The sequence below is a fragment of the Euprymna scolopes genome, chromosome 33, assembly GCF_053919585.1.
Source record: "Euprymna scolopes isolate OS-2025 chromosome 33, ASM5391958v1, whole genome shotgun sequence".
Classification (NCBI taxonomy): domain Eukaryota; kingdom Metazoa; phylum Mollusca; class Cephalopoda; order Sepiida; family Sepiolidae; genus Euprymna; species Euprymna scolopes.
The window spans coordinates 27,512,042-27,525,733 of record NC_136514.1 but is presented as its reverse complement, the minus strand read 5'-3'; positions in this window follow the sequence as shown (position 1 = coordinate 27,525,733).

Genomic DNA, 13,692 nt, shown 5'->3' with positions numbered 1-13,692 from the left:
TGACAGGATTCATAGAAGTTGATAAGGTTAATCTTCGAATGGTTGAATAGCATGGTAAAATTATATTTTTAGTGTCTCTTAACAGTCTGTACCCTCTAGGGGAGCAGTTATATAGTAAGGAAGAAAATACCATCATTTCACTCGAATAATTAACCTTATTCATTGTCATTATGTTAATTTGTTCATATATGAACTTAATGGCATTAAAATATTTAAATGATTCATCTTGCACTAATAGCAAAAATGATAAGATTAATTTTAATAAAGAACTTATATTAGAAGTTTTCATTTCCTGTTCTTCAATGTCCATTTTTTTCATGTTTTCCATCAAAATCTGCAGAGTATTTTCCTCTGTTACATGTTTAGGAATTCTATACTCCCCTATAGCACTCATTTCCACATCACTACAGAACACTCTAACAGCCAAGTCCGGTTCAATCACCATAGACATTTTTTTGGGGCATGGGCATCTCTTTATATGGCATATAATGATGGTATTGTCTTGCCTAATAGAAGTCCAATAATTTTTATCTATAAACGTTAATTTTTTTCTAAATCCTCAATATTATGGAAAGTTTTACGTTTCCGTAACTCTAACTCGTCAGCAACACTTTCACATAATGCACGCTTAAGAGCAGAATTTTCTAAACGCATTTTCTTTGTGTTAGGAGACTCTCTAAAAGTGGTTGATGACGATAAATAGGAGGGACAGTTTGGTAATATTCGAGGAATAGCACCATCCTTAAGATAGGGATTTTTTAATTTAACACTAATTGTCTTTCCAGTCTTTTCATCAAATGCTGATGCCTCTCGCTGTATGTCTTCAGGTCGAAAATGAAGTTCACATACCTAAAGAAATAATTTAAAAGAAAATCGTACCATGTTTGACTTAATACAAAAAAAGAAAAGAAAATTACATGACAAAAAAACGATAAAATAAAAAAAATAAGGTAAATGTGCAGAATTAGTCCACCCTTGTAAAATCCTTTTAAATTAACACTTTTATAGGTTTTCGGGGCAGGAGGGGGTTGCAGAAAACGAAAATAACGTTTAGAATTATGGCGAACTAGTAGTTTCCAAGATATAAAGAGATGCTAGTTAAAAAAAGGGGGGGGGATAATTTAACCTAAAACGACCACCCACTTTATGACCAATTTTTTTTTTTACATGGGCAACGAGCAATTTTTAAAAAAATTACATTTTCGCCTCAAACAAGGTGAAGTGCCTCTTTGATGTAGGAATGAACACAACTAAACGTAAGATGAGCACCTACAGTTGACCCCCTCTCCCTCACAAAAATTCTGTTTACACTTTTTGAAAGGGGGTGCTCATTTTAAGTTAAACTGTGTTCATTGTACGTTGACTCACAACCCCCAACATAAAGGTGGCCATACTCATTTTTCTTCGCTTTTATTTGTTAAAAAGAAAGCGCCCTAAAAAAACGATGGTCATAAAGTGGGTGCTCATTTTACGTTAAATTTTTATAGAAAAGTGATCCCCATTTTTTAAAACTAACATTTCTTCATATCTTGGAAACTACTCGTTTGCTGTAATTTTAAGTTATTTTCGTTTACAGCACCACTAGCAGTATCAGAATTTTGGGGGAATTTTTTAGAACCTTAACACAAAACTGCGAATAACATATACAAAACTCATAATTTCTCCGTTTAAAGTGGGTTGTTTATTTCTTTATGGAATATACTTCCAAAATAAACTATTAAAATTGTTTAAAAAATAATAGAAATATTTTTTATTGCCGGCATTTTGTAAACACTTTTTTTTAAAATAAAAAATAATATTTCTATTATTTTTTTAAACAATTTTAATAGTTTATTTTGGAAGTATATTCTCCAAAATTTTGACACCTACAGGGCCACGACATTTACCACAAATAATTATTAAGCTTTTGCGATAACAAAAACGGTAATAAACTTTTAAAAAAAAGTTTAATCTATTTCACGCTGATATAAATATTGCACAGTAAAATAGTTGAACTAAAAAGATAAATGATTTTTCTCATTTAGAATTATTTAAACAAGGAATTCCGTTTTTACGATATCGCTTTTATTAAATTGTTAGGTGAAAGTACATAATATTTTCACCATACTCCCCATTTTAAATAATAATTTATTATTTCAGCACATAACTTAAATTACATGTAAAATTCAATTTTTATATACATATTTTCATTTTTATTTTAAAATACGTTCTAAAAAAATAAATAAATAAAAATAAAAAAGGCGCGTTTTTTGTTTTTTTAAAAATATCTTAAACATTTTAACACTTACTCTGCTATATTTAGATGGAGTAAAATCCTTTCTTTTTATTGCATTACTCCACTGGTAAATTATTTCCTTTTCTTTGGGGGGGGGGATGAAAACACGGTAACTTTTGGTCCATTTTCGTAGTTACCTCGGCATTTTGGAACTATACATCTCGACGGCATGTTTAAATTTATTTAACCCCCCAAAAACGTTAAACCAACTTGCGGTTTAGTCATGAGATACGTGACCAAATTTCAACAGACCGATGTTCATGACGTCACCAGACTAAATTATAGTCGTCGCTAGGCCATCATATTACGGTAGCCACGCTTAAACGCATAAATTGCAGTTTCCAATAATAACGTATTCAGTTATTGTAATTTGGCAGAATGATGACATGGCTCCATAAAGAAAACTATCTATTAGATTCGTAGAAATTGCAATTTCCAATAGATAATGACATATTCTGATCAGTTATTTTAATTTTGCAAATGCTGGTATGGATCCAGAATGTAACCCATCTATTAGATTGCAATTTCCAATTTATAATAATGTATTCTGATCAGCGATTTTAATTTTGCAGATGCTAACATAGATCGCGAAAAAACAAACAAAAAAACAAAACAACAATCTATCATTTTTGTAGAAATAGAAATTTAGAATCTTGCTCATGTCGACTTGGCTTCAGAATGTAAACGATTAATTAGGTTCGTAAAATTTTAAATGTCTAAAAGATAATGACACATCCTATCATTCATTTTAATTTTGCTAATGCCGCCATGGTTCCAAAGTGTAAAAATTTATTAGATTAGTAGAAATCGCAATTTTATATAGAGAATACCACATTCCTATCATTTATTTCAATTCTGCAAATGATGACATAGATATAGGACGTAAACGATCTATTAGATTCGTAGAAATCGCAATATTCAATATATAATAACGTATTCCTACCACTTAATGTTTATTTTGCAAATGCTGACATGGTTCCAAGATAAAACCGTCTACTATATTCGCAGAAATTGCAATTTCCAATGTATAATAACTTATTTTAATCAGTTGACATGGCTTCAGAATGTAAACGATCCATAAGATTCGTACAAGTTTCAATTTTCAAAATATAACTACGTATTTCCATCAGTTATTTAAATTCTGTAAATGCGTACATGGCCCCATAATGTAAACGACCTATTAGATTCGTAGAATTTGCAATTTCCAATAGAATATAAAGTATTCTGATCAGTTATTTTTAATTTATCAGTTATTTTTATTTTTCAAATGCTGACTAGGCTCCAGAATGTAAACGATCTATAAGATTCGTCGAAATTGCAATTTCCACAATATAACAATCTGTTTCGATCAGTTATTTTAATTTTCCAAGTGCTGACATGGATTCATGACAAAAATAGTGTAATAGATTCGGAAAAATTGCAATTTCCACAGGTAATAACGTCATCTTACAAGTTATTTTAATTTTGCATATGCTGACATGGTTCAAGGAAGTAAACGATCTATTAAGTTCGTCGAATTGACGCTGTCTAGTTTATAACATCATATTTCAATCAGATTTTTAAATTTAGCAAATACTGACATGGCTCTATAATTATACAATCTATTAGATTCGTAGAAATTGTAATTTCCAATACGTAATAACGTATTCTGACCTTTTTTTTTTGTAAATCCTGACATCTAAACGATGTATTAGATATTGAAATTGCAATGTATAATAATATTCCGATCAGTTATTTTTATTTCGAAATTGCTGACATGCATGCAGAGCGGAAACTATCTACTATATTCGTAGAAATTGGAATTTCAAAAATATAACAACGTATTTCGATCAGTTATTTTTGCAAATGCTGACATGGCGCCATGTGAAAACGGTCTATTAGATTCAGAGAATTTGTAATTTCCATTAGATAAAACGTATTTCGACCAGTTATTTTTATTTTCCGTATGCTGTCATGACTCTAGGATGTAAACGATATATTAGATTCGTAGAAATTGCAATTTCCAATAGATAATAACGCATTTCGAACAGTAAATTGAATGATGCAAATACTGACATTGCTACAGCATTTAAACGAGCTATAAGATTCAAAGAATTTGCAATTTTCTACGAGAAAAAAACAAAAAACAAACTTATTCAAAACAGTTAGTAAAATTTTGTAAATGCTTACATAGCTCTCTATTAGATTCATAGGATTTGCAATTTCTAATAGATAACGTATCTTGTTCAGTTATTTTAAATTTGCAAGTACTGAAATTGCTCTAGAACTGAAATCATCTATGAGATTCGTAGAAATTGCAATGTCAATAAGAAAATAATATATTCCAATCAGTTATTTTTATTTTGCAAATGTTAACATGGCTCAAGGGAGGAGGGGGACCAAACTATCTATTAGTTTCGTAGAAATTTTGATTTACAACATATAATAACATAAAGAATGAGAGTTCAATAGAAACGCTGTTTTAATTTGAATAAAATAAAATACGCATCAAGTGCGCTTGAAACTAAATCACAATATAATATTAGGAAAATAAACAAATATTTTACTTGTTTTAAATTTATCACAAATATATTTTGGAGGTAGACTCTATCTTCAGTGTGTTGTTTTGTTTCTTTTTTTTTCTTTTCTTCTTTCTTGCCATGTTGTAAATTTGGAGAAGGAAGTGTGTTTGTATAGAGCCGCGCGTTGTATCTGGCGGTTGTATTTTGAAATGTTTGAACTGTGCGTTATTCTCGCGTTACCTACGCCAGTTCAAACATTTCAAAATACAACCGCCAGATCCGTATTTTATTTTATATAATAACGTACTTTGATCAGTTATTTTTATTTTGCAAATGCTGACATCGCTCTAGAATGTAAATGATCAATAAGATTTTTTAAAATAGCAATTTCCAAAATACAACAACGTATTCCGGTCTGTATATTTTAGTTTGCATAGAAATTGTCATTTACAATTTTGCTATTGTCGACATGGCTCCAGGATGCAGAAATTTCCAACAGATAATGACACATTCCGATCCTTTATTTTGATTTAGCATATTTCCAAAACGTAAAAGATCTATTATAGATTCGTAGAAATCGCAATTTTATATAGATAATGACGTATTCCTAGGAGTTATTTTTATTTTGACATGGCTCCAGGCGGAAACGATCTTATTATATTCGTAGAAATATACAGTCACGTATTTTGATTAGTTATTTTAATTTCGGCAAATGATTACATGGCTCCAGAAACTAAACGGTCATTAATATTCGTAGAAATGCCAATTTGCTATTCCCAATAGTAATGTATCCAATTAGTGATTTTTATTTTACGAATGCTGACATGGCTCTTTGAGAAAAACGATCTATTAGATTCGTAGAAATCAGAATTCGAAAAATAGATAACATATTTCAACCAGTTATTTATTTAGTTTTGCTAATGCTGACATGGCTCCAGGATGTAGACAACATATTAGATTCGTAGAAACTGCAATTTCAAAAATATAACAACGTATTTCGATCAGTTCTTTGAATTTAGCAAATGCTGACAGTGCTTCAGAACGTAAACAAACTATTAGATTTGTAGAATTGGCAATTTCCAATAGATAATAACATATTCCGATCAGTTATTAAAATGTTGCACATGCCGACAGGGCTCTAGAACAGAAACGATCGCTATTACCAATAGATAATGACATATTCTAATTATTATTTTTATAATTTTGCAAATGCTGACATAGCTTCTAATAGATAATAACGTATTCCAATCAGTTATTTTAATTTTGCAAATGTGACGTGACTGTCTCCGGGAACGGTAGGACTCCCCATTGGGGGGAGGGGAGGTTGAAACTCCCGAAACACTGGAGAATGCCGGGCAGATATGCTTGTTTTATTTAAGTATTATTGTATGCCCGGGCAACAGCAGCAGACCCTGCTGAAAGGAAGAGTTAAGTTATAAATTTTTATTATTTTTATGAAACCAACATATAAATTTTATTGTTTGGTGAAAAACTGGCAACTTATGTCACTTTGAGAATAGGTAACAGAAATCGAGGTTATGAGCTTAACCTTTTGGGGCCTGAGAAAGCGACAGACCACATGTAGGGAATCGAGGATATCCCTGAGGTGACGTACTTACTGGTGATTGGTCTACCCTGTCACCTCCGTACATAAGCGAGTGCCCGCACCAAAATCGGCAGTTGGAGCTGTGATTTGAACGAAATCAAATACAATTGAAGAATCATCGCCACCTCTCTCTTCCCGACCGTTACCACCGCAAAATCTAGTTGAGACTCAGTCGAGTTTTGTCAAATCGACATCTGAATATGTATATGTTATATTTTGTACATCTATCTTGAATTAACCAGTAGAATAGATATATCCGAGTCTGTCTTTCTTTTATGTGCATGAAATTGATTAATTTCCAGTGTGACAGATTGACGAGGTAGCGGCCTATCAACCCGAAGGTGAAGTGATTCCGACCAGATCCACTGAGTCCCCTGCGAAGGACGAGCACAGATCACATTGGGGTCCATGACCGGGGATTGACTCGTATGTGACGAAGGAAATCCCTTTTAGGGATCGCTGAGGGTTCACACAAATGCGGAATGCTTAAACAATCTACAAGATTCGAATAAATTGCAATTACCAATATATAATAATGTATTCCGATCAGTTTTTTGTAATTCTGCAAATATTGACAAAACGTACACGATCCATTATATTTGTAGAATTTGAAACTGTCTAATCGATAATAACCTAATCCGATCAGTTATTTTAATTTTGCAAATGCTAACATGGCCACAGGATGTGAACGATATATTAGATTTGAAGAAATTGCAATTTTCAATATTCCAACCAGTTGTTTCAATTTTGTAAATCGCTCAAGGAAAAAAAAAAAACAGATTTATTAGTTTTGTAGAAATTGCAATTTCCAATATATAATAACATATTTTGATCAGTTATTTAAATTTTGCAAATGCTGACATAGCTTCAGGACAAAAACCATCTATTAGATTTGGAGTAATTGCAATTTCCAAGTGTTGACATGGCTCCAGAATATAAACGATTTATTGGATTCGTATAAATTGCAATTTCCAATAGATGATGTATTCCGATCTGTTATTTTGGTTTTGTAAATGCGGACATGTCACAACGATGTAAACGATCAATTATATACGTAGAAATTGCAATAATGTATTCCGATTAGTTATCATAATTTTGCAAATGGTGATTTGGCTCCAGTACGTAACGGATTTATTATATTAAAAAAATTATAATACGTTCCGATCGATTATTTAAGGTTTCCGAATTCTAACTTGGCTACAAAACGTAAACAATCTATTAGTATTTGTAACAAGCAATAGATTGTTTACATTTTGCAGTCATAGCATTTGCAAAATTAAAATGACTAATTGGAATATGTCATTACTTATTGGAAATTACAATTTTTATTTAATTCTAATAGACTACTTATATCTTGGAGCCATATCAGCATTTGCAAAATTAAAATGACTAATTGGAATATGTCATTACTTATTGGAAATTACAATTTTTATTTAATTCTAATAGACTACTTATATCTTGGAGCCATATCAGCATTTGCAAAATTAAAATGACTAATTGGAATATGTCATTACTTATTGGAAATTACAATTTTTATTTAATTCTAATAGACTACTTATATCTTGGAGCCATATCAGCATTTGCAAAATTAAAATGACTAATTGGAATATGTCATTACTTATTGGAAATTACAATTTTTATTTAATTCTAATAGACTACTTATATCTTGGAGCCATATCAGCATTTGCAAAATTAAAATGACTAATTGGAATATGTCATTACTTATTGGAAATTACAATTTTTATTTAATTCTAATAGACTACTTATATCTTGGAGCCATATCAACATTTGCAAAATTAAAATGACTAATTGGAATATGTCATTACTTATTGGAAATTACAATTTTAATTTAATTCTAATAGACTACTTATATCTTGGAGCCATATCAGCATTTGCAAAATTAAAATGACTAATTGGAATATGTCATTACTTATTGGAAATTACAATTTTTATTTAATTCTAATAGACTACTTATATCTTGGAGCCATATCAGCATTTGCAAAATTTGAATAACTTATTGGAATACGTCATTCGTAGATTTGTAGAAATTTGCAATTTTCAATGGATACTATCATATTCGAATAAATTATTTTAATTTTGCAAACATGGTTTTAGAGACACAAATGACCTATTAGATTCGTAAGAATTGCGATTTTTAGTAAATAATGACATATTCAGATTAGCTATTTTCATTTTGGCAATGCTGGCCTGGCTACAGGACGTAAACGGTGTATTAGATTAATAGAAATTGCAATTTACAATATATAATAATATATAACAATATACAATATATAATAATATATAACAATTATACAATATATAATAATATATAACAATATACAATATATAATAATATATAACAATTTACAATATATAATAATATATAACAATTATACAATATATAATAATATATAACAATATACAATATATAATAATATATAACAATTATACAATATATAATAATATATAACAATATACAATATATAATAATATATAACAATATACAATATATAATAATATATAACAATTATACAATATATAATAATATATAACAATATACAATATATAATAATATATAACAATTATATAATATATAACAATATACAATATATAATAATATATAACAATTATACAATATATAATAATATATAACAATATACAATATATAATAATATATAACAATATACAATATATAATAATATATAACAATATACAATATATAATAATATATAACAATTATACAATATATAATAAGGAATTCTGATAGATTATTTTAATTTTGCAAATTCTGACATGGTTTCAGAATGTATTTTAATTTCCAATAATTAATGATGAATTCCGATCAGTTACTTAAATTTTGCAAACGATCTATGAGATTCGTAGAAATTTCAATTTGCGATAGATAATCCCGTATTCCGATCAGTTATTTTAATATTGCGAATGTTGGCATGACTCAAAGACAAAAACGACTTTCTATGTTCGTAGAAATTGCAATTTCCAGGAGAAATTAAAATATTCCGATTAGTTATTTTAATTTTGCAAATACTGACATGGCTATAAGAAGCAAACGATCGATTAGATTCACAGAAATTATTTTTATTTTTCAATGACCCCAGAACGTAAAAGAATGTATTAGATTCGTAGAAATTGTAATTTCTAATAATTTCTAATAGATAATAACATGTTCTGATCAGTAATTTTAATTTGGCAAATGCTGACATGGTCCTAGAATGCTCACGATCTATTACATTCGCAGAAATCGCAAATTTCAAAATAACGTTTTACAATCAGTTGTTTTTTTCTCCCCAAATAGTGACACAGCTACTAGACTTAAAAGGTAATTTAGAATGGTAGAAGTTGCAATTTTGATTAAATAATAACATATACCAACACATTATTTTAATTTTGCAAATGCTAATATGCGTCAAGGACATAAGCGATCTATTAATTCGTATGAATTGGAGTTTCTAATAGATAATAATGTATTCCGATTAGTTATTTTAATTTTGTAAATGCTGACATGGCTCCAGAACGTAAACGATCTCTTAGATTCGTAGACATTGCAATTTCCAAAAAAAAAAAAAAAAAGAATAACATATTCCAGTGAGTTATTTTAATTTTGCAAATGCTGACATGGCTTCAGATCGTATACGATATATTTGACTCGTAGAAATTGCCAGTTGCAATAGATAATAACGTATTCCAACTATTTATTTTAATCTTTGAAATGCTGACATGGCTTCGGATCAGGAACGATCTATTACTTTCATATAAATTGCAATTTCAAATCCATAACAACTTATCACGATTAATTATTTTAACGCAAACCATCTGATAGATTCGTAGAAATTGCGATCTCCTATGAATACTGATATATTCAGCTTATTTAATATAGCTTTACAAATGCTTACATAACTAGAAGAGGAAAAACGTAGATCTATTAGTTTAGTAGAATTTGCAATTTTCAGTAGAAAATGACATATTCCGATCAGTTATTTTGATTTTGCAAATGCTGACATTATTTCAGGAAAGAAAAGATCTGTTACTTTCGGTCAGTTATTTCATTATTTCAAGTGCTAACATAGTTCCAGTAAGGAAATCGATCTATTAGGTTCGTAGATATTGCAATTTACGATAGTTATTGACGTATTCCGATCAGTTTTTTAATTTTAGTTTTTCAAATACAGACGTGGATCCAGGACGGAAACGATATTTGTAGGAATTGCAATTTCCAGTAGATAATGACGTATTCCGATCAGTTATTTTGATTTTTCAAATGCTGACATGGCCCCTGGACGTACACGATCTATTAAATAGGTAGAAATTACAATTTCTCACTGATAATAACGTATTCTAATCGGTTAATTTAATTTTGCAATTGCTGACATGACTACTAGACGTAAATGATCGATTACCTTCGTAGAAACTGTAATTTTCCATAGTTAATGACGTATTCTAATCGGTTATTTAAATTTTGCGAACGCTGACATGGCTCCGGGGCGTAAACGAATTATTAAGTTCATAGAAATCGCAATGTCCAATAGACAATAACATATAAACGCATTCCAATAAGTTATTTATATTTTTGCTTATATTCATCCACTTCGAAAACGATTCATTAGATTCGTAAAAATAGGAGTTTCTTACATATCAATACATATTGATATGTATTCCGAGCAGTTATTTTTATTTTGTAAATGCTTATATGGCTCCAGATCGTAAACGATTTGTTAGATTCGTAGAAATTGCAATTCCCAATAGATTATAACACATTTCAATTCATTATTTTAATTTTTCAAATGTTGATCTGGGTCAAGGACAGAAATAATCAATTAGATTTGTAAAAATTGCAATTTCCAATAAATGATAACGTACTCCGATCAGTTATTTACGTTTTGCAAATACTGACATGATTCGTAGAAATTTAAATTTTCAGTAGATAATGACGTATTCCGATCAGTTATTTTAATTTTGCAAATACTGATATGGCTCCAGGAAGTAAAACATACATTAGATTCGTAGAAATGTAAATTTCCAACAGATAATAATGCATTGCGATCACTTATTTTAATTTTTCCAATGCTGACATGGCTCCAAGCGAAAACGATCTATTAGATTAGTAGAAAATGCAACTTCAAATAAATAATAACGTATTTCGATCGGTTATTTCAATTTTGCAAATGCTGCCATGGCTCCAGGACAGAAACGATCTAGCAGATCCGTAGAAATTGTAATTTCTAGTAGATAATAATGCATTTTTATAAGTTATTTAAATTTTTCAAATGCTGACATGGCTCCAAAGCGTAAACGATCTATTAAATTCGTAGAAATTGCAATTTTCCAAAAAATAATAACGTATTTTGATCAGTTATTCTCATTTCGCAAATGCTGATATTGCTCCGAAACGTATAATTTGCAATTTTCAATAGATAAGGACGTATTCTGACCTGTTATTTTTATTTTGCAAATGCTGACGCATCTACATGACGTAAACGATCTAATAGATTTGTAAAAATTGCAAATTATAATAGATAATAGTGTATTTTTATCAGTTATTTTAATTTTCAAATGCTGATATGGCTCCAGAACGCAAACGATTTATTAGATTGGGAGAAATTGCATTATTTTATAGATAATATCATGTTCGATTTGTTATCTTTATTTTGCGAATGCTGACATGCCTCCAAGAACTATACGATCTAGTAAGTTCGTAAAAATTGCAATTTGTTTTATAGATAATAGTGTATTCCAATTGGTTATTCCAATTGGTTATTCCAATTTTGCTAATTCTGACATTATTTCAATTTTTTCCAATGATTCCTAGAAATTAGAAATTATAATAGGCTATAACGTATATAAATCAGTTATTTAAATTTTTCAAATGCTGACATGGCTCCAGGGATTCCTAGAAATGGCTATTTTCAATCGATAATTACATATTACAATCAGTTCTTATTTTTCAAATGCTGACATGTATACTAGACTAGAGTGCTCGAGGATGAATTTGGAGATGTGCCAAGAAGATGAGTCAAAGTTTTTCAAAAGACTAATTACACAGGATGAAACCTGGGTCCAGCACTATGATCCAGAGACCAAAGCCCAGTCAATGCAGTGGAAGGACTTGGACTCACCACCTCCAAAGAAGGCAACGGTGCAGTCCTCTGCTGGCAAGGTCATGCTCACAGTCTTCTGGGACAAGGACGGAGTAGTGATGACAGATTTCCTGTCAAAGGGTACCACTATTACAGGAGCCTATTATGCATCACTTTTGAGGAAAGTAAGTGAAGCTATCAAAATCAAGAGGGGGGGGCAAGATTAGCTAAGGTACACTCCTCCTGCAGGACAACGCTCCGTTCCACGACTCGCATGTTGCCAGATCAGAAACACGGGCGTGTGGTTATGAAATCCTCCTCTATCCTCCCTTATCTCCTGACCTTACACCCTCTGACTTTCACCTCTTCCCAGCCATGAAGTTGTTTTTGAAAGGAAAGCGTTTCTCAGATGATGCAGCCTTGATTTCTGAAGTCAGGTCATGGTTGGAGGACCAACCTGGGGTGTTCTACAAAAACGGTCTCCAGAGCTGCATCAAACGATTGGGAGAAATGCATAACTCTGGGTGGTTCCTATGCAGAGAAAGACTAATGACTGTGCCAAGTTTCGTTGCTCTACTGCTATGGAAAGTGGGTCAGGGGCATTACTTATTGCACGCCCCTCGTACCATTGAAAGTAACGTTTCTTAATTGGGTATTATAATATTGCAAATTTACAGAACGCCCTAGGAAGCACATGGAGAAACTGGAATTTACGATGAAATATAACGTTTTTCAATCAAGTATAATATTGATCCGGGGCACAAATGGTTTATTATAGTTATAGAAATTGGAATCGGTATATTTTAAATGCGAATGTAGTTCCAGGAAACAAATGGTCTATTAGATTTGTGGATCTAGGAATAGAAGATAACGCTTCTTGATCAAGTATTGTAATTGTAGGGTTTGCTCAAGACACAAATGATCTGTTAGATTCGTAGAAATAGTAACTTAAAATACAAAATAACGTTTCCAAATAAAGTATTATAATATTAAAGATGTAGAGAGGGTTAATTTGATAGTAGTAATTTGAATTTACAGGACGTAAACGGGCTATTAGATTCGTAGAAATTAAAATTTCCGATAGATAATAACGTGTTTTGATCGCTTATTTTAATTTTGCTTATGCTGACATGACACAAGGACAATTTTATGACAGAAAATAACATTTCCCAATCGGACATTACAATCAGCAAATGTAGAGATGGTTCCGGGACAAAA